Genomic DNA, 18257 nt, shown 5'->3' on the forward strand with positions numbered 1-18257 from the left:
CCCAGGGAAGGTGCTTAGAAAACTATAGTCGCTTTTTTTTTTTTTCTTAAGATTTTATTTATCTATTTGAGAGAGAGAGAGAGAGAGAGCACAGCTCAGGGGTGGGGAGAGAGAGGCAAAGAGAGAGGGAGAGGGACGAGCCCCACTGAGCAGGGATCCCAACTCGGGGCTTGATCCCAGGACCCCAGGATCATGACCTGAGGCAGATGTTTAACCAATGGAGCCCCCCAGGCACCCCTCTAGTCATTATTATTGCTATCTTCTAAGGAGAAAAAGAACCATCTTTAATGAAGACAAAAAAAATCCTCTAGGTTAATTTTATACTATATAATGACAGGAATTCAAAGGATTCAAATACTAAACATCTAGGAGGAATAAAAATATCAATATTGAATCTCAGGGGCTTTTCATTGTCCCTTTGCTCTTCTCTGAGCTAATACAATCTTTTAAGCAGCAAGCAATCATCTTTTCTAAGACTGCCCCCCTACCCCACATATGGATATAGAAATGTCAGGTGAGTCCTTTTCCAAAGCTTGGGGGGCCCATAGATGACTGGCTCTGCCCTCCTTCTGTGGCTCTAGTGAGTAGTTGCAGCCAAGAGGCAGGTGTTCCTCATTCTCCTGGAGACTCTTCCAATAGCTATGCCCTGGTCACAGAAGCCCTTGGACGTGAGGAGCAGGGTAGGTCATGCTGCTTGGATCTCACATGTCTTCTGGTTCTGGAGGACCAAGGTGGTTCCTCAGTTAATTCTGATGGAGGCCTTGGAGAAAAATTCCTGAGACATTGACCCTGGACTGTTTTCTTCTTGAGGCATCTTTCTACCCATTTCACAGGTTTGGAAATGGAGGTTAAGAAAGCTTGAGTGATTTGCCAAAGTCAAAATGCTAGGGAGTAGACGATGTTTCCAGCAGAAATGTCCACAAGAGCCAAACTGTGGAAGGAGCCTCGGTGTCCATCGAAAGATGAGTGGATAAAGAAGATGTGGTTTATGTATACAATGGAATATTCCTCAGCCATTAGAAATGACAAATACCCACCATTTGCTTCCACGTGGATGGAACTGGAGGGTATTATGCTGAGTGAAGTAAGTCAATCGGAGAAGGACAAACAGTGTATGTTCTCATTCATTTGGGGAATATAAATAATAGTGAAAGGGAATATAAGGGGAGGGAGAAGAAATGTGTGGGAAATATCAGAAAGGGAGACAGAACATGACTCCTAACTCTGGGAAACGAACTAGGGGTGGTGGAAGGGGAGGAGGGTCGGGGGTGGGGGTGAATGGGTGACGGGCACTGAGGGGGGCACTTGACGGGATGAGTACTGGGTGTTATTCTGTATGTTGGTAACTTGAACACCAATAAAAAATAAATTTATCAAAAAAAAAAATGCTAGGGAGTAGAGCTGTGATTGCAGCTTGGGCCTGTCCCCAAACCCATGCAGCATTTTTTTTTTTTAACATTTCAGCATTATAGAATTAAAATTGACAAAACTGGAAAATATTTAAAGTATGCATCATGGTGGCTTGATATACATATATACACACATTGTGAAAGGATTTCCCTATCCCCCACCTAGATAATTAGCATATCCGTCATCTCATATATTTATCTTTTTGGCAGGTGTGGGGTGTGGTGGGGGTGGGGGATGTGAGAACATTTAAGTCCTACTTACTTTCTTGGCAAATTTCAATTATACACTATAGTGTTGTCAACTGTAGCCTCCATGGTTTACATTAGATCTTCTCACCTTATTCATCTTAGAGTTGAAAGTTTGTACCCTTTTACCAACTTGTCTCTATTTCCCCCTTCCTCAACCCCTGGAACCCCTTTTCCACTGTCTGTTTTATAAATTATAAATTAGACTTTTTTTTTTTTTTTTTTTTTTTTTTAGGTTCCACATATAAGTGGTACCATGCTGTGTCTCTCTGGCTTATTTCACTCAACCAACCATGCAGTTTTTTTTTTTTTTTTTTTTTTTTTTTTTTGAAAGAGAGAGCAGGAGAGAAGGGCAAAGGGAGAAGGAAAGAGTCCTCAGACTCCCCGCTGCGTGAGGAGCCCAATCTTATCCTAGGACCCTGAGATCCCAACCTGAGCCAAAATCAAGAGTCTGAAGCTAAGCCTACTGAGCCATCCAGGCGCCCTGCCCATGCAGCTTTTAATCACTAGGCCAGATGATGTGTGTAAAGCAAAGGCCCAATGGTTCTGACAGAGCAGGGACTCACTTAGTATTTTTTTCTGTTTCCTCTCCACTGGAAGCACAGAGGTAACTCTGCTGTCTGAGCAGATGTCAATAAGTTGAATGTGAAAATATTCTGGAGCCCTGATGTCTGCAAGGAGAGCCAGAGAGGCCAGCGTGTAAGAGACCAGGCAAGCACACCTGGTCATAGGTCTCAAGGCCGGGATGCAGATCAGTCTGCTTTCATTATTGAAAGGGGAGGAGGGAGGCATGGAGCTTACTGGGTAAGAAGATCCTGTTGTGAGCCAGGCGTTCTGCATTTGAATCCCTGCTGAACCTCTTCCTAGTGCTCTGATCTTGGGCAAATTAGTAACTTCTCTGAGGTTCAGTATCCTGAATGGTAAACTGGAGATACTACTGGATACTATTGGTGGAAACTAATGCTGTGGATGCTACAGCATAAGCTTGCTGTGATGGTTGAATGAGTTAATATATGTAAAGCCTTGGAGCAGTTGTGGGCATCCTGCTAGTATTTCTAATTGGCTGCCCGTGGGCTGGGGGCCGAGTAAAAGGTGGCTCCAGGCTGAGAAACACTGTGTGAAACTGCCCACGGAAGTCTGGCACAAGTCCAGTCAGGCTGAATTGCACAGTGAGGCAGTGTCCTGCAGAGAGGACCACATTCAGGGAGTTTTAGCCTGGAGCTGAGGGCTCCTGGGAGTCCCATGTGTCACTGCACTTAGCACCTTGCACATCTCATGATCCCTTACAAGTCTGGGCATCAGGGATCATCCCCATTTATAGATGCTGAAGCTAAGACTCTTCATAAAGAGAAGAGCTGAGATCTGAAGCACAATGGATCTGATTCTGCTGCGTATGCTCTCAGGGTCATGGATACAGCCTTGTGAGGAGGGCGGTGGTGCCCAAGAGGTTTTGCACCCTGAAAGGAAGTCGGGACGAAGACACTGGAGAGAAGAGTGTGCAGAGCTGTGGAGAAAGCAGAGCAATCTGGGGACTGTCTTTTGAGCAAACACACCTGCCTTCCCAGGTCCTGTGACCAGCCACAGGCTGCAAGGCCGCCTTCTGTGTTTTGTCTTGCAACGACTCTCTTTCTCCGTGGGGCCTCTTGTACTGTTTCTTCCTTAGGCCTCTTTGCTGAGCCCCACCTCCCCACTGCCAGCTTTCACTCTTCTCTCTCAGGACCTGAGAAGGATGGTTGTCATCACCCAAAGCACGGGGAGTTCCATTTCTCAGGAGGGAACTGCAGGTTCTGGCAGCATCGCTTAGGATGGAGGCCAGGGCGCTGCTACAGTAGATTTGAGGAGACCAAACGCCTGGGGGCCAGGGGTCAGAACAAGGGTCCATTCTCTCATTTGCTCTCAACCACAGACCTCTGATGGAGGTGATAGGCTGGTTGTTTTAGGGGTGAGGAAACAGGGCTCTGAGAAGGTGTGACCTGAGGGGGTGAGAACTCTCAGAGCCCTGTGCTGCTGGGACCACACTGAACAGTCTCTTCAGTCTTCAATAATTTGGGGTGGTTGGGGCACACTTGGAGATGGGGGTGGGGCTTCAAAGTCTATTACTTGGATGTAACACCAGCCCACCCCAAGCCCAAATTTCTCCCCATCTCATACTATTTATGGCAAACTCACCTGCTGAGAAGAGGAGGGTGAAAACATGTGGCCATCTTTAGCCAGAGGAGAAGTGACTTTTCAGGAATCCAAGTCTGGGGGTTTTCTCATTGTCTTTGTAGTCAGGACTCAAGGAGAGTGTCCAAATACAACAGCCTGCAGAGAATCCGAGGGAGAGGAGGCATTGGGGGTCCTCAGAGCGGGGCTCTTCGCCCTTTCCCAGCTCTTCACGGCTCCCTCTGGACCCCGGAACTCAGTGCCATCTCCCTAAATTGTTGCCGTGGCTAAGAAATAAATTTGAGAAGCTAATTCCTACTGAGATATTTTGTTTGTTTACTTTAAATTTTTAAAAAGATTTTATTTATCTGAGAGAGAGAGAGAGAAAGAATCACATTGAATGGGGCAATGGCCATTTTAAGGAGAAGCAACTGGCTAAGGTGGAGGTGGTCCCTTTGAGAGAAGGATTTTGGGGCACCTGGGTGGCTCAGTTGGTTGAGCATCGGCCTCATGCTCAGTTCATGATTCCAGGGTCCTGAGATCGAGTGCTGCGTCAGGCTCCCTGTTGAGCAGGAAGTCTGCTTCTCTCTCCCTCTGCCTCACCTCCCCACTGCTCCTTCCCTCTCTTTTTCTTTCTCTCATTCTCAAGTAAATAAATAAAATCTTTAAAAGAAAAAAAAAAGAAGGATTCTTTGGGGTATGCTCTGGGCATGTGTTGAGGGCTAAGGAAGGAGGAGCTCTATCGTATAAGAGCCTCGTATAACACAGGCTTGGTGTTGGGACAAAGTTCACTTTTTCATGGCTTTGTCTTGTTTCTATTTTTAAAATAGATTTTAGTTATTTAATTGAGATAGAGAGTGAGAGAGAGCATGAGCAGGGGGAGGGGTTGGCGGAGAGGGAGAAGCAGACTCTCTGCTGAGCAGGGATCCTGGTGTGAGACTCGATCCCAGGACCCTGGCATCATGACCTGAGCTGAAGGCAGATGCTAGCTGACTGAGCCACCCAGGCATTGGTCTTGTTTCTAGCTTACTGGGGTTTAATACTTTCATTTAGCCTGGGGGTGGGGTTGAAGGTCTATCCCATCACCCTCTGGCATCTTCTCTTCATTAGTTCCCCTTTCCCTTTCTGGGATGCTCTCTTCATTTTCCTGAGCTTGTTTCCCCAAGGTGGTCGCTGTGAACTTTTAGTGGCAGGTTGATGGGATGGCCCGTCATGGGCAGATACCTACACCCACCTTGACTGGCTTCTTTCTCAGCCCCAGGCTCAGGATGTCCTGTGCCTCACCATTCCACTGTGGCTCCCAATGTACCGGGACTGAGGGATTGGGACATAGGGAATATGTTTTCTTGAGCCATTGCCTCAAGGGTTCAGGTTAATTTACATTGCCTGGCCCTGGCCAATGGTGCTACTCAAAATATGTTTAATGAACTGTTAAACCAAACCCACGTCTTCCTAGCTGACGTGGGAGAGAGTTGGCATATCAGCTCTCCCTCTGCGTGGGCATTGCAAGAAATATCTGCACACAGGCAACAATCAGTTCACTTGTGCTTCGCGAGCTCCTGCCTTTGGCCCAGCCCTGTCCCAGTGTCCTGGGCACTCTTAACATAAGTCCCCAGGGGTGCTAACAATTTACTAGAGAAAAATGAGGCTAGGTGGAGGAGATGTTCCAAATGCTAAAAGAGTTTTCAGTGCCCTGAAAGTTTTTTTTTTTTTTTTTCAATGACAGCTCCCTTGAATCTTAACCACCTTTCAAACAAATGCCAGGATAGCTTTACATAGGTAGGGGATTAAAGAGCCATCTTCATGTTGGGGGTGAGGGAGGAGGGGAGTGGGGGAAGGAGAGAAGGAATATTCAGGAAATACAAGGTATTAGGAAAGACAGAGAGAAGTAGAGTGGGGGCTGGGTGAGGTTGGGAGCAGACTGTGTGGGGAGTATGATGTTGGTATGAGAAGGGATATGAAATCAGTGGTATGATTCTGGATATGTTGAATTCGAGATGCCCAATCAAATGGAGATGAAGAGAAGGTAGAGAAGGGTTGAGGGAGGACAGTAAAGATCTATGGGTCATCAGCATACAGGGGGCATTTAGAGCCATGACACGCAATCACTGAACGAGATACTTAATAGGGCAAGAAGACCAAGGACTGAGCAAGTCCTACCATATCCATAGCCTCAGGTTTTTTGGTGCTGAAAAGAAAAAAAATAAAAACCTGATCAGGCCACTAGGTATTATTATCGTTATCACTATTACTTCTGGCAGTGGTGCTGCTCTGGTTGTTTGGTGCAGCTCTCTCGCCGACTCGTATAGAAGCTAAATAAGCACAGTTTTGCAATCTGGCTTTTACACTGTAGCCTCTGTCCTGACTGAGCAGCCCACTGAGAATCTTCCTGAAGGAGTGCAGTTGGATTTGTGCCTGCTAAGGCCTTCTGAGGGGCAGCCCGCAACAGAGGGCTTCAGCATAATGGCATAAGGGAAGTGCCAAAAAGACGGCCCCCAGCCTAACATTCCACAAAGCCAAGTGGTGACACTGAATGGTAGGAGGTGGGACGGAAGACATGCTGGTAAGCTGCTGGCAAGTACTGAACACCAAAAAAATCACTTGAGAGTTAAGAAAAAGAAAAAGAAATTATGATTCAAATTATGCCCCATTATACCTGTGATACTAAACTTGGCTATTGCAACCAATTTGAAATTATGGGGACATGGGTACCCATGCGGACCTGGGCAGAGAGTCCTCCTCAGACCACCTTTGGACAAGTATGCCAGACTTCTGTTTGGGGGAGGAACATTTCTGGGTCCAGGAGGGGAGTATGGAGGTAGTACAAGGGTGTCCCTTCCTTATACCATGTGTGAGCATACATCCTCAGGGAATTTCTAAGACATCCTCTTTCTAGTCTTAGATCTGCAACATTTGGACATAATGTCCGAAACCAGGGTGCCTGGGTGGCTCAGTCAGTTAAGCATCTGCCTTTGGCTCAGGTCATGATCCCAGGGTCCTGGGATGGAGCCCCACGTGGGGTCCCTGCTCAGCGTGTAGTCTGCTTCTCCCTTCTCTGCTCTTGTGCTCTCATATTCTCTCTCTCTCTTTCCCTTTCAAATAAACCAATAAATAAAATCTAAAAAAAATAAATCTTTGAAATTATAAGAACTGTTTTTCTTCTTCCTGGAGTAGACAGATAGCTTCTAAATGTACCTCTTACCCCTCTCCTGCCCACCTCTGAACGGGGCCAAGAGCTGCAGGGCTCCTTGCCCCTCTTCCTCATCTGATTAAGCTTCTCACCTCTCAAATGCTGCCCATCTGGCCTTCAAGGATCAGAAACCACCTCAGCTCAGTGCCCCAAGGAGAAGATGTTCTGTTCTCTAACCCCCAGGGCTGGGTCCAAGGCTATTCCTGGAACAGTGGTCCTGGACTTGTCAGGAGGACATGCACTGGACCTCGATGTCCACAACCTACCTCCTACCCTGTCTGGAGCTATGAGAATCCCCCTCCCCCATTATTACCCCTCCTTGAGAGCATGGATCCAACCGGACTTCCCCCAGCGCTGCAGGCCCTGACCAGGGGATGCATTTCTTTCTTTCTTTTCCTTCTTTCCTTCTTTCTTCCTTTCTTCTTTCTTTCTTTCTTTTTTTTTTCTTTTTTGGTGCAAAATGGTGATTTTATTAAAATCACCTGTGCGTGCATAGGAAGAGCTGACCACTGCTACCTGCTGCTCCCTGATGCTCCAGGATTATGAGCAAGTGATTTTTACCTTGTGGTTGGGAGAAATAAAGATAAGGGAAATTCCAAAAGGACTTTCATATGTTAAAGAAGACTCGTAGGATCCCAGAGGAATGTTATAATCTACCTATCTCAAGTATTTGTTGAGGGGCTGCAGGTTATAAGGAGACTTAATTTTACATACAATCTCTCTGCCTTTGTTTCTCACATCATCTCCCCCTGAGCAATTTTGACCCTGAAATCTTTAAAGTTGCTGAGGGTGGAAGGTCTCATCTTCTGTAACTTCTTCCTGCTGAATAGGGGCATAGAGGTGTCCCTACCTGTGGATCAACATAGGTCAGTTGGGGTGTTTATTTTTATTTTTTATGAAGATTTTATTTATTTATTTATTTATTTATTTATTTATTTATTTATTTATTTATTTATCTATCTATCCATGAGAGACACAGAGAGAGAAGCAGAGACACAGGCAGAGGGAGAAGCAGGCTCCCTGCAGGGAGCCTGACATGGGACTCGATTCCTGGACCCAGGATCACGCCCTGAGCTAAAGGCAGATGCTCAACCACTGAGCCACCCAGGTGCCCCAGTTGGGGAGTTTAAATAAAGGAGTTACCAAAAAGGCAGAGGCAGCCAATCCAAGGTAGACAACATATATGAACCTCCTTGAGTAGGAAGGGTCATCTGCTGGCTGGAAGCCACGGCAGTGAAGGAGTCTTGGCACCAGTCAGGGAGATGCCAGAAAAAATCAAATAAGGTTATTATAAGAGAAGCCTGAATAAAAAGACCTTTGATAGTTAACTAAAATCTTCCTCCAGTCCTCTGTTGTTTGAAGAGAAATTTGAGGTCTTCCACGGATTTATGGGAATAAGGAAGCACGTTAGTTTGCACATTGGTTTCCTGTGAAGGAGATACAGTTTTTTATTCTAGATATATGAGCCCATGAAGATGCCCCTCTAACTTTACTGCAATGGGAGTAAATAATATGACCCAGTAGGGGCCCTTCCATTTTGGAGTTAAATCCCCTACTGTATTAGACCTCCAACCCTCTAAATAAACCAGGTCTCTGGGGTTTATGTGGGGTGGGTTGCTAGTGACTGTCAGATCAGGTTCAAAAAAGGATATGGTTCGCATATTCATTAGATATTTATTAATTAACCCGACCTCAAGTGAATAAGTGAACAGAGCATTATAGTTTCCATCTACTGATAGGTCTACAGTGGGAAAAGTTATTCCATACAGTAATGCAAAGGGACTTTACCCTATTGGTTGTTTCGAGGCAATCTCAGGGGATGCCTTTCTTTCAGGGCTCCTCTTCTTGACTTTACACAATTCCTCCTTCCTCCTTCTGCAGTTTTATCATGCTACTCCTTCCTCTGCATCTGCTCTCAGGTTGAAGGGCTTAAAATCTCTCCTTCCAGCTCCTAGATCCTTCTTCCTTCATTCCTCCCTGCAGCTTTGGCATCTCAGCTCTGGAATAACAGCCTTCCTTTCCTCAAAGGAGCAGAGGCAAAGCTTTCTTCTCCAGTGCTCGTAACTCTGGGAAATGAACAAAGGGTTGTGGAAGGGGAGGTGGAAGGGGGTTTGGAGTAACTGGGTGACAGGCACTGAGGAGGGCACTTGATAGGATGAGCAAATAGAACTTCAATAAAAAAAAAAAATTAAATTAAAAAAAAAAGGACTCCATTTCAGTGGTTGGAACTCAATCCATGCCTCCATACTGAGAAAAGAATGGGCTCCAGGTGAGCGACATGAAGGCCGTAACAACACAGCAAAATGGAGATGGAGAAGGGAATGAGAGTCATGACAGCATGAAGACAAACAGATGGGACTCTGTCACTGGCTTAATGTGGAACGGAAGAGGAAGAAGAATCAAAGATAAGGCTATGTTCCTATCGTGGCTCTCAGTTGTGCCTTGGAAACACATAGGAGAGATCCCTGGGTGGCGCAGCGGTTTGGCGCCTGCCTTTGGCCCAGGGTGCGATCCTGGAGACCTGGGATCGAATCCCACATCGGGCTCCCGGTGCATGGAGCCTGCTTCTCCCTCTGCCTGTGTCTCTGCCTCTCTCTCTCTCTCTGTGTGACTATCATAAATAAAAATAAAAAAATAAAAAAATAAATAAAAAAAATAAAAATAAATAAAAAAAAAAGGAAACACATAGGAGTCAGAGGAGGAGGCCCGGAAGAAGGAACATTTATACCAGGACCTGAAGTTGTAGAGGCACTTTCCTAGGAAGAGAGGGTGGGGGAAGCATGTACAAGAGAGAATGTGGCTTTGGCCAGGGACTGAGGAAGGTTCTCCATCATGCAAGCCTAGGGGGCTAGTTGGGTGGAGTCATCTGCAGAGGGGCAACCAGCAGAGAGCATCGCTCCACCCTGGGAGCTTCCCAGGGCCCTTTGGACTCCCCTGCAATGAATCAGGGGCTCAACTCTCTCTCTTTCCTCCCCAGATTCCCACCATCCACTGCATCTTTTGGAGGTTTTCTCCATTTATACCTGGCCATGAAATAGGCCACAAAGCATCCTCTCCCTACATATACTTTTCAGTGTTGGAGTTTTGCTGCCAATCACTTCAAACACAGGAATATTGCAAGAGTCTTTAAAAATCTTACCACGGTTGGGACACTTGGGTGGCTCAGCAGTTGAGCATCTGCCTTTGGCTCAGGGAGTGATCCTGGAGTCCTGGGATCAAGTCCTACATCAGTGGAGCCTGCTTCTCCCTCTACCTGTGTCCCTGCCTTTCTTTCTCTCTCTCTGTCTCTCATGAATAAACAAATAAAATCTTAAAAAAAAAATCTTACCACTTTCTTATAATCTATGAAAACCTGCTACTCTCTTTCCACAGTTGGCCATTATAGTGTCAGGAGGCAGACAAAGCTCTGTTTAAACCTGGATTCTCCAATTGCTGCTTGTGTGACCCTGTGTGTGACCTTCAGCCTTTCTATCTTCAGTTTTTGCCCCAGAAAAAAATAAAATAGTAGCATCTATCAGGAAGAATTGTAAGGACTAAATTAGTACATATAAACTATTTAATTATTTTTAAATGTCATATGTTTTGAGGAGACCTGGAGGTGGCGTCAGCAGAAATGGCAGAAGAGGGAGCTCCAAAGGACAGTCCCTTCACAGAAACAGTGAGAAGAGCACAGATCGTCAGAATCAACTTTATCTAAGTTTTACAGCAACCAGGAGAACGATGAGTCATGATAAGGCAGCTTAACCGGAGTAGGAGAGCTTTGTGGCATTTAAAACTTAGCCTTTGTCCCAACCGGCTCCATTCCTGATGTGGGTCCCTGGCTCCAGCAGAAGCAAAATGGACCTTGTTGTCAAAGAATCGTGTTTTTTGTTTGTTTGTTTGTTTGTTTTTACCTTTCTACTGTTGTCTTTATTTCACCTGACTTGTAACTGCTTTGGGCCAATAAGCAGTTTTCTGTGAAAATATTGAAAGGTAACTGGACAAGTTCTTATGACCCAGGGCAAAATATTAGGGTTAAGTCCAACAGGAGACATGCCAGAAACCAGAGAGGAAAATCTTGGGGGGAGAGTTACTTTCGAGAGTGAGCTTCAAAACACCCTCACACATGATGGGGAATCTAGAAAACCACACACAACTTCCAGAGCAGAAAGACTTGAGAAGAACCTGAGCTTTCCCCTCCATTTGATCTGCAGGCTCAGTGCAAGCAGGAAGATACAGAATGGATTTGTGGTGTCCATGTTTGGAAAGACAGGACATGCTACCCATTGTCAGTCTCGTGAGTCTTTGTTCTTCCATATTCTGGTCATAAAGACATTATCTGAGCACTTCAGTCCTCAGAACATTCTGATTCTCTCTGTCTGTTGTTGTCGCTACTGTATGATTCTCCACCTTGAAGATGGGATGCTAATCAAAGCTTCTATGGGACTGAAGTTTGAACCCAAGTGACCCTATTCCTTTTCTTCAAAACTGAAAGCTTTCTATGAACTCTCATGAACAAAATGAGGAAAAAGATCCATCCTTCTCATGGCTTGGAATTTCTTGTTAGAGAGACTTTAGCACCTGTAGGCAGCATCAGGGCCCTAGAGAAATCATATAGAAACAATGCAAGGAAAAATTATAATGAGACTCATGCACAAAACACTTTTTTGAGTCAATTTTACTAAGGTATAGGTTGTGCATATCAAAATGAGCCCATTCAAAGTGAAGATTTCAATGAATTTTGATATATGTGCACCACTGTATAACTACCATCCTAATCAAGATACAGGACATTTCCATTACTACAGAAAGCATTTTCATGCCCCTCTGTAATCAACACTCTTTCATCTCCTACCCATTTAACTACTGGTTGGCTCTCTGTCTCTAGAAATATCACTAATTGTTGACTGCTATATATTTGAACACTCTATGTCTAGCTTTTTTTTACTAGCATGTTTTTACCCTAGAGGAAGGAAAAATATATATGTTCACATAAGAACCTGAAAAAGAATATAACAGCTTTATTTGTACTAGTCTTAAACAGGAAAAAAAAAAAAAAACCCGAGTCTTTCTTCAGTGAGTGAGTGGATAGTCAAGCTCTGGTACCTCCATACAACAGATTACTATTCTGCATTTAAAAAGAATCTGGTACACATAACAGTTGGATGGCTCTCAAGGATATTATGCTGAGTGAAAAAAATCCAATCTCAAAGGATCACGTACTATGTGATTCCAGTTTTATAATACTCTGAACGATAAGATTACGATGTAGAGAAGAGATCAGTGGCTATCAGGCTCCAGAATCTGAAAAGGAGTGGCATGGTAGGGCCTCTGTGGTGATGGAAAAGTTAGTTATGTGTCCTGATTTTGGTGGTTATTTGAAAAATCTATACATGTGACAAATTTTCATAATAACATACACCAAAAAATGAGTACACATAAAAACTGATGAGATTTGAATAAGGTACATAGTTTAGTTAATAGTATTTTACCAATATCTGTTTCCTAGTTTGTAGAATACGTTATGCTTATTTCATTGGGAAAGATGGATTAAAAATACACAGAGACTCCCTGTACTATGTTTGGTAACTTCTTGAGATTCTTAAACTATATAAAAATGAATTGTATTGAACTAAAATTTTTTTGATAGCGTGTTTGATTCTTTTTGAGACTTCATTGAATCTATAGGCCTAGAGGAAATTAATTTACATTATTGAATCTTTCATTCAGTAATCATGGTCTGTTTCTCCATTTATTTCTGGATCTTAGCTGGCTTTTCTTAATTATGCTATTTTTCTTCAGAGAAATTACACCACTTGTATAGATTTATTCCTAGATGCTTAATATCTTCTGCACTATTTAAAACTCAATTTTTAACTTTTTTGTTGGATATTTCATTTTTTTAAGATTTATCTATTTGAGAGAGAGCACGTGTGAATGAGCGGGAGGGGCAGAGAGAGAGGGAGAGGGAGAGAGAGTATCCCAAGCAGACTCTATGCTGAAGTCGGACCCTGAGATCAGGACCTGAACTGAAACCGAGAGTTAGATGTTTAACCGACTGCACCACCTAGGCACCCCTAGATAGTTTATTCTTTATTCCTTTTTATCTGGCTTCCTCTTCTCTCCTTTATTCTTTTCACAGTGGACATAAATGACCTCTATGTGCTCAATCATCATGGCACCTTTTAGGCTTCATTTTAATTTAGTCTTAGTAGATGCCTTAGATGAATTTGTATATCATACTTACTGTGTCTGGGTGATTCTTTTTCATGAGCCTCTTGAGTATCAAGGATACAAGACCCAAAGATAACATGTCTGTGTTTTTCTGGGTTCAGTAAGAACAACTGGACCCATCTGTGAACACTCAAGAAGCCTGACCATGGAGGGGGATTATGGGGTTGGGATTGCTAGAGCATGGGCTGAAGGACTTAGGTCTGAAGAGGGAGGACCCTGTACAGATGGCAGCCTTGCCTCAGAAGCTCATCTTCTCCTTCTTGAGTGTAATCGATGCACAATGCTACATTAGTTTCAGGTGTACAACATGGTGAATGAACAGGTTTATGAGTGATGCTCTGCTCACCACAAGTATAGTTGCTCTCTGTCATATACAACACTGTTAGAGTAGCATGGACTATATTCTCTACACTGTGCTTTTTATTCCTGTGACTTATTCATTCTGTAACTAGAAGCTTGTACCTCCTTCACCCATTTTTTACAAGATTTTATTTGTTTACTCATGAGAGACACACACACACAGAGGCAGAGACATAGGCAGAGAGAGAAGCAGGCTCTATGCAAGGAGCCTGATGTGGGACTCGATCTCCGATCCCGGGATCACGTCCTGAGCCAAAGACAGACACTCAACCGCTGAGCCAACCAGGCATCCCATCCTTCACCCATTTTGATGACGATCAGTTTGTTCTCTGTATTTATAGGTCTTTTTTTTTAATTAAAAATTTTTTTATTGGGATCCCTGGGTGGCGCAGCGGTTTGGCGCCTGCCTTTGGCCCAGGGCGTGATCCTGGAGACCCGGGATCGAATCCCACGTCGGGCTCCTGGTGCATGGAGCCTGCTTCTCCCTCTGCCTATGTCTCTGCCTCTCTCTCTCTCTCTCTCTCTCTCTCTCTCTGTATGACTATCATAAATAAATAAAAATTAAAAAAAAATTTTTTATTATTCACTCATATGTGGAATGTAAGAAATAGTGAAAGGGATTATAAGGGAAAGGAGGGGAACTGAGTGGGAAAAATTAGAGAGGGAGACAAACCATGAGAGACTCTTAACTCTGGGAAGCAAACAAAGGACTATGGAAGGGGAAGTGGGTGGGGGGATGAGGTGACTGGGTGATGGGCACAAGGAGGGCACTTGATGGGAGGAGCACTGGGTATTATACTATATGTTGGCAAATTGAAAAATACAAAAAAATAATTGTATTTATAGGTCTTATTCTGCTTTTTGTTTATTTATTCTTTTTTTGTTAGATTTCATATATAAAAAAATCATATGGTATTTGTCTTTCTCTTTCTTTGATTTATTTTACCCAGTACCCTCTAGGCCCATTTGTGGATTCCTGCAAAAAAGAAAGAAGAGAGAGAGAGAGAAAGGAAGCTCTTTTTCTTCTTCTTCTTCTTCTTCTTCTTCTTCTTATTATTATTATTATTATTTTTACAGAAATCCATAGATGTACACGTTTGTCCTCCAGGCTTGACTAGTTAAAACTAACATATCAATTCAATTTAACAAATGTTTATTGATAGTATCTGGTTTCTTTAGGTGAAGATTTGTTGATGGCATTACTATTGCTTAGCAATGTCTTTATTTCACTTTATTACGGAATAATTTTTTTTTTGGATATAAAATTTTTTAAAAGATTTTATTTATTTATTCATGAGAGACACACAGAGAGAGGCAGAGGGAGAAGCAGGCTCTCTCCCGGGAGTCTGATGTGGGACTTGATCCCAGGACCCTGGGATCACGACCTGAGCTGAAGGCAGACACTCAACCACTGAGCCTACCAGGTGCCCCTGGATATAGAATTCTATGCTGGCAGTTCCCTGTCTCCAGCATATTGAAGATATCATCCCACTAATTTCTAGCTTCCATTGTTCTGACTGAGAATTCAGCTGCCACTCTTTTGCATGTATTATATTTTTTGATTATTACTTCTGATTACTTTTAACATTTTATCACTTTCTTGGACTTTCTGAAATTTCACTATAATGCTGAATTTGAAATTTTTTCTTGCTTAGGATTTTTTAGGCTTCTTGAATATCTAAACTGATGTTTCCCATTGGTACTGAAAAGTTCTCATCCCTAAAATTCACACAACGGAATACAACATAGAAAAAACGTGAAGCTTTATACAAAAACATGAATGATTCCTAGGATGCATACCATTTGATTCCACTTATATAATTATCCAAAAACAAGCAAAAATATAGTGTGGTAAAACTATAAAACCAAACAATGGTTAAATTCCATAAGAGAAAGGACATTTCCCACTAGGTAAAGAAAAAGGAGAATGTCATTAGGAAGGAGTGCTTGGTGTGGGGAATTTTCTGTGGTTTTGGCAATATTCAATTTCATGACCTGGTTCATGGTCAGTGATTTAAGATTGCATTTATGTTTTCTACTATTTTTGGTATGTTTATTATTTTTCACCAGTATAAAAACTCTAAACATTTGCACACTCACACAGAGGAAATATCAAGGGGGAAATCTGCTTTGGTCAACTGGTCTCTCTGAAGTGAGAGAGATTATTTTTGTAATCTGGAGGGATTCATTTAAATAGTATGTTGTAAACTGAGCAATAGAGAGAGCTATGTGCCACCATGGGAGTTTCTGCAGTTTGCAGAGACGCCTCTGAGCATGGCCTTTGTGCGTTGGTGAATTTCCCATGGAAAGCAGAAAAGGATTCCCTAATTTCTCCTTAGCCGAGGTGACTCTTCGAATGAGTTTTCCAGGTGAGAGCTAGGTTTATTGATACAGCATATTGAAAGTACAGGAGATTTTTTTTTTTTTTTGAGTGGTAAGCCATACTAGGAACAATGGGTAGATGATTGGTTACTTTGACACCCTTGAATCCTAAACTTACCTCCTTAGTCATGTCAATGTCCATGCTCTCTTCTCTGGCCCTTGGCATCAAAGGAGGGAACTATCCAGGGAACTGTGGAGGTTTCAAACAATTCTCAGAGTCCCAGGAAATCGTTGGGGATCATGAGTCTTATGATAGAAAAGAATACACACATAAAAACTCCCCAGATACACTCCTTTTATGTTCTTTCTCAGACCTTCTCATACTATCTGTGAAGTCATGTCTTCACATCCCTTCAGAGGGTAGAACTTCCCTGATTTCATCTAGTCTCAGTTACCCAAGGCTATGCTGGTTGCTGGCCTGAAGGAAAAGAGACAGACCATTTTCTTAAACCCTGATTTAGAAGAAACTGTTCTGTCCCTGCTAGATCACCGGAACAAGTCCTGTGGGTACTGGGAAAAGCCCAGGAGCCTAAGACCATTGGTGCTGCACTGGAGTTCTTCATTTTGTGAAGCCTCTTCATATGTGGGATCTGCCTAAGCTGAGGTCTCATTCCTCAGATCCTGGTAATATTCACCTCCAGCCCCATGGGCCTATTTAAAAAGGTCATTATGTGAAAATCTCTTAATTACCAATGATTTTCTGGCTATTTTGCTGTATTTCCTGTGCAGAGTAGATCTATTTATTTTAAAAATAATGATAACTTGGGGCACCTGTGTGGCTCAGTTGGTTAAGCATCCTATTCTTGATTTTGGCCCAGCTCATGATCTCAGGGTCCTCGGATCAAGCCCTGCATCAGTCTCCATGCTCAGCTGGGAGTCTGCTTGAGGATTCTCTTTCTCTCCCTCTCCCTCTGCCCCTCTGCCTGCTCATGCATGCATTTGTGCATGTGCTGTCTCTCTCTCTCTAAATCTTTTTTTCTCTAAATAAATATTAAATAAATAAATAAAAATAATGATAACTTGGAATTGGAAAGTGAATTTCCATTCAAAAAACATCATTTTGTTTTTACTGTTTTATGTGACAACACTGGAGATGCAAACTGAAAATGCTAACACATTATCCAAACATCTTCCAACCATACACATAAAGACACAACTGGGCACCTACCTAGTCACTCTCAGAGATGAAGAGTTGGGCTAACAAGTGTTCTCCCAGAACTCTGCAGTGGTGAGAAGAGAGAGCATCATGAGCAAAGGGATTGTGACAGACTTACATGAACTTCAGAGCAATAGGCAAAAGAGATTCATTCCTGAATACTGTCAAGTCATAGATCTGAAATATATGATATAAAATGAATTATGTGTGGTGCCAAAGGAGGGCAGTTAAGAGAGTTAACTCTCTCTTAGAGAGTTAAGGGGTACTGGGAAAAGGAAAGTGGGGGCCAAGGAGGAAAATCAGGTATTATAGAATGCTAAGGCTGGAAGCATGAATTTGAGGAAACTTTGAGATAAAAGTCAGTCAATCAAATAGGGCTCAACTATAAGCTAGGAATCCAGGTGGATCCCCAAGGCTGGGAGAGGAAAATTCTGCTTGAGGAGAAGTGATGTAATCATAGCACAGAAGTGTCATCAGGGGAAGAGACAGTTTCTGATGAGGCAGAGGTAGAGGGCATCTCCTCCCTTCTTGTGGGCTGCCATTAGCCAAGTGATGAAATAAGGAATTTCTAGGAGATAAAGAAGGGAGATCTCAAAAAGTCAGAGAAAGGGATGTAAAGATGGAAGAGAGGATGCTAAATTCCATGGCAATGAGAGGACGGAAAGGGAAAGATCTGTTCGTAAATATGCAGAAAACAAAAATCAGTGACGTATGTGTGTGTGTGTGTGTGTGTGTGTGTAACACATAAGTACTTAATGGTATTATTTCAAAGCTTCACCAGGCTCCTGAGTGCCCTGGGTAAGCTGTTAACTGGTTATACTTCTCTGCCTCCTTCTTCCCTGTATGGAGATACCAGTTTTCTCTTTTGCTGTGAAATAATCACCTCCAATAAATATATCATGGAGAAAATCTCCCCCACACATCACTCTCACCCCTTACGTATTCAGCCAACATCTGGCTTAGACCAAGACCCCACTTTGCTGCTGAAGCCCTAAATTATGCCCCATTGCAATCTGCTTCCTTCCAGTTGCTGTTTCTCTCCCCACATGGCTTCGCCCTAAGCACGGGGTGCAGACCTTTCCCTCAGGTCCTTGCAGTAACAGCAGAGACGAGGTTGCAACTTCCATTCCTACCCATTAAAGGTATAGGAATAACC

General features: G+C 43.3%; 1 long non-coding RNA gene across 4 annotated transcripts; it reads right to left on the reverse strand.

Moving 5' to 3' along the window:
• Positions 1–58: 58 nt before the first annotated feature.
• LOC140631197 (uncharacterized) lies at positions 59–8259 on the reverse strand. Of its 4 annotated transcripts, XR_012028828.1 has the most exons (4): positions 8134–8259; positions 5961–5988; positions 3825–3959; positions 59–944 (listed from the first exon to the last, which is right to left on the reverse strand). It is a non-coding gene; the product is annotated as an uncharacterized lncRNA (long non-coding RNA). The 4 variants fall into 4 exon arrangements; XR_012028827.1 differs by lacking the exon at positions 5961–5988 and having other exon boundaries at positions 8134–8253; XR_012028829.1 differs by lacking the exons at positions 5961–5988; positions 8134–8259 and adding an exon at positions 5035–5289.
• Between the last annotated feature and the right edge of the window lie 9998 nt (positions 8260–18257).

The sequence above is a fragment of the Canis lupus genome, chromosome 3 (genome assembly GCF_048164855.1).
Source record: "Canis lupus baileyi chromosome 3, mCanLup2.hap1, whole genome shotgun sequence".
Lineage (NCBI taxonomy): Eukaryota > Metazoa > Chordata > Mammalia > Carnivora > Canidae > Canis > Canis lupus.